The sequence below is a fragment of the Ixodes scapularis genome, unplaced genomic scaffold, assembly GCF_016920785.2.
Source record: "Ixodes scapularis isolate PalLabHiFi unplaced genomic scaffold, ASM1692078v2 PGA_scaffold7__128_contigs__length_106722199, whole genome shotgun sequence".
NCBI lineage: Eukaryota > Metazoa > Arthropoda > Arachnida > Ixodida > Ixodidae > Ixodes > Ixodes scapularis.
Window position 1 is genome coordinate 80,563,350 of NW_024609882.1, and position 4,217 is coordinate 80,567,566.

The 4,217-nt window shown below is 49.0% G+C and overlaps 1 pseudogene; it reads left to right on the plus strand.

The window, feature by feature from the left end:
* The first annotated feature begins 540 nt into the window (after positions 1-540).
* LOC120844230 lies at positions 541-2,838 on the plus strand (annotated as a pseudogene).
* Positions 2,839-4,217: the final 1,379 nt, after the last annotated feature.

The following is a 4,217-nucleotide window of genomic DNA, read 5'->3' on the forward strand; positions in this document are numbered from 1 at the left end:
TAGTGCCGAAGCGCAGACTGTTTTCAGGTTTAAAAGTAGATATGTGAAGCTCTATCATCCTCCGAACTTCCATCCTAGGTTGCAGTGATCGGCTTTCCGAATTGCTTCAAGGGAAACATCAGATCCGTATGGTTGATACTGTTGGTGTAGCAGTCCCGTGACTTCAATGCTAACTTTTCCTTGCTAGCTTGAGCCGCAGAAAGGGACCACACGATTTATTTTAATTGATCCTTCAGATCTGCTCACTGCTTAGTACCCCTGTGGCTTGGTGTTCGAGTTTTAGCCCTTTGTAGGACGAGGGGACATATATGTCCCACATTTTAGCTCTGGCTTCGAAGCTTCTAAATCTACTATGGGTTCTTTTTGTCCCAGTTTTGGTGGTGCTGCCACCTCGCGGAAAGACAGGGTATCGTTGCACATATTTTTCTGAGCAGCCGGTAGATGGCAGTAGACCCAAAAAAAAGTTTGAAAAATATTTTCTGTGGATGTCACGCGGTTTTTTTTTTGCTCATAAGCAGACAGCTCTACTTTTCATCTGACATGCCTGGTAAGTGTCCCCATTTGCGATTTTATTGACCAATATCTCTAGATGATGTCCAGAAAAAATTAGTGCGATCTAAGAAACGGTAAAGATAAAAGGTCGATACGCGTGAATGAGTGTAAATCTGCGCCGGTCGTCTTAGGCCTAGCGTAAAAACAGTGTCGGCTATTTCGCTTGAGGTGGTGTTCGGTTGTCACGCGCGGCAGTTTATTCAGGATTCTCACTTTCGCAGTGTGTTCCAAACTGTCGGGGGTGGGTGGGGGGTGGGGTGGGGGCGGCGGGGGAGGAGGAGGAGGAGGAGGGGATTCGGGGTTTATATTCGTTTAGTTTGGATTTTAAATTCTGTGGTGGTCTTGGGTACAACCTCGTGCTGGATTACGGGAGCATGTTGGGCGTTTGTGATGGCACGGTGTCAGAATTTTAATTCGGGGGGGAAGGGGGGGGAGGGGGAGGGGAGGGAAGGAGAGAGAGGGAGGGAGGGTTACGTGTCTGCGTGTGCTGAATTTCTGAACCTGTATAATTTATAAATTCTAGGGTCAAGACGTCTGACCCAGCAAGAAGCCGTTGACCTTCTATTCAGCCTCCCTGACGATCCAAACTCAAGCGGGCAGGATGGGGATTCTTCCTCAAGCGACGAGGATTTTTATCTCGCACCAACTGACGAGGAAGATACAGAACTAGAAGCGCCCTCCACCAGCAAGGGTAGGAAGAGGAAGGCATACCAGAAGAAGAGCCCTAAAAAGAAGCAACGTGCCTCCCTTGAAAACACAGACGTGATGGACGAAGATGAAATCCAAGACGGGCATTCGGTTTGGAGCACGGCTAAGCCCTCAAAAATTGTGACGGCACCGAAGACGTGGGATCCAATTTACTCAGCCAAAGCACCTACAAAACCGATTGATGCTTTCAAGCTTTTCTTTGACTCTGAAGTGATTGAGCTTATCGTGAGGGAAACAAACCGCTATGCTCAGCAGAACAACCGACACGACTGGCGCGACCTGGAAAAGAGTGAACTTGAGGCATTCCTTGGGATGCTCCTCCTCATGAGCGTCAATCCAATGCACCACTTTTATCTGTATTGGAGCAGCGACAGTTTTTTTGCCAACCACGAAATATCGGGCGTGATGACTCTGAAAAGGTTTCAAGATATACTGAACTGTCTGCATTTGAGTGACAACACTAAAGAGAAGAAAAGAGGCGAAGACGGCTCCGTCAAACTCTGGAAAGTGAGGCCTTTGATTGATGCTCTGAACCAGCGATTTGCCGCTGAGTACACACCATCAGCCCGACAGGCAATCGATGAGAGCATGGTTCTCTTCAAAGGGCGCTCTTCCCTCAAACAGTATTTACCAATGAAACCTATAAAAAGGGGCTACAAGATCTGGTGCAGGGCAGACTCGGAAACGGGTTACCTGGTGCAGTTCCAAGTCTACGAGGGCAAGGACGCAAAACGGCCTCCTGGTGTCACGCTCGGTGAACACGTCGTTCTGACTCTTTCGGACAACATGCTGCCTGGCAGCCAGTTGTATTTTGACAACTTTTTTTCAACCACAAGGCTCATGGAACAACTTGGAGAACGTGATATACTAGCAGCAGGAACACTTCGAACCAACAGGAAAAATCTTCCAGAGGAAGTGAAGCGCGACAACAAGCTCCAGAAAGGAGAATACCTTTGGCGCTCAAACGGCCAAGTAACGGCCTATCAGTGGCGAGACAACAAAAATGTGCATGTGTTGTCGAACTTTCATGACCCTGACGAGACGATTGAAGTGTCACGCAAGCTTGCTAATGGATCGGTCATGGGTGTGAGCTGCCCTAGGGCCATTTCAGACTACAACGCGTCGATGGGCGGCGTGGACAGATTTGACCAGCGACGCACCAGCTATCAAGCTGATCGACGTTCAAAGAAGTGGTGGCTTCGGCTATTTTATTTCTTGTTGGATGCGGCTGTAGTGAACGCATTCCTACAGTTCACAGCCCTCCAGGACACTTAGTACATGTGGTTTCGTTTGGTTCTGGGGCGTGAACTCGTCAAAGGACATACCTTCAGACAAAGGCAAGACGTCGGAGCATTCCGAAACAACAAGAGAGGGAAGCAGGGTGGTCAAAAGATGGTGGGAGTACCAGACGAAGTGCGATTTCTGGGTAATGACCACTACCCCCAACGGAGCTCATCAAGAAAAAGATGCCGCTGGTGTTCTTCAAGCAAGAAGGAAACACGCACGAACTATGAGTGTGCAAAATGTCGCGTGCCTCTCTGCGTCGAGTGTTTTGCTCCCTTCCACAAGCAGAAGTAATGCAAGTGAAGTATTGAGCTCTCAGATGTTCGAAGTGAGGCAAAGTCAATGTTCCTCCCAATAAATAATTTTTCACATTCCATTGAAAATTGTCGTGGGTCATTTTTATCCCACATTTTCAAAGCAGTAATGAAATCAATGGGACATATTTGACCCACATTTTTTAGGGCCCCTGGTCACGCTAGGGAGTTTGTTTTTGTCCAAGAAATATTCTTAAATTCTCCTTGTTCCATAGGGCTATCACTTGTATTAAAATTTTATGGGAAAGTTGTTGCGCCTTATAAAGGGTTAGACTACGAAAAAGAAAGACGTCCGACTCCTTAGTGAAAATCAAACGGTTTTGTTTATTCTATATCGAAACGACAGCAGTTCCTTTTAGGGGGTACTCCCCGAGAGGAGACTGGTTCCTGGAGCGGGCCGCTGTCGCCTCCGCTTCGCCGTCTTCCCCCACGCCCTTGTCTTTTCTGGCGACCTTCCAAGGGCGCGGCTCATGGTCACACGCGCGGATGTTCCTCACTGTTCGACGTTTGCGGGACATTTGTCGCCGCCTGGGTGGTCGCCGCCTGGGTGGTCGCCGTCTTCGGGTGGTAGAGGAGACCGCGCTGCAACCCACATCTTCCCTCCTACTTTCGTGGCTTGAGAGTTGAGAAGTCAGGATATGATAGTCACATTTGAAACAATATAGAGGCCCCCGTCACAGCCCGGTATTAGGAAGATTTTGTAGACCGCGTTTCCTCCTCCGCTAAATCCTCCGCAATAAAGAATTCGCTACTGCGCCTGCGCGTCAATAGCGTTGACTGTAGCGTTCCATGTATCATACGAGTTGTGGAGTGCACTGGGGGACGGGGAAAACGATCTACAAAATCCCATATACATTTGCAAGTCGTGCCAGTTCCGGAGCGCGACGGAGGTGAAGTGAAGGCTGAAGGGGTAGCCTTGACAGTCGTTGAAGGCGAGTTTCATGGCTGTCGATGGTGATGACTTGCTGCTCGTCGTTGTAAACTAAGGTCAACGTCTTTAGCGCGAGTTGCGGTACTTTAAACGGGCCGTCGTAGGCTGGTGTAAGTCTTCTTGACCGAATTCGGCGGATGAAGGCGTGGGTATGAGTTTCCAGGACTTGGGGCACAAAAACATTGCGGGGAAAAAGAGCTCCGGGTTGAGTTGGCTGCAGTTGCTCTAAAATTTCTCGAAAACGATAGATGTAAGAGCATGATGATTGAACGGATTGTCCATCCACACGAGTAAAGCCGTCCCCGCTAGCCGCGGGTTTGTGCGGAACACGAGCTAAGCCGACGAGTAGGCTGAGTCGGTTTGGAAAGCACATCTGATGCCTAGAAGTACGAGGCAACGATGCTGAAGCCAATGCGTGCAGTCCTTTT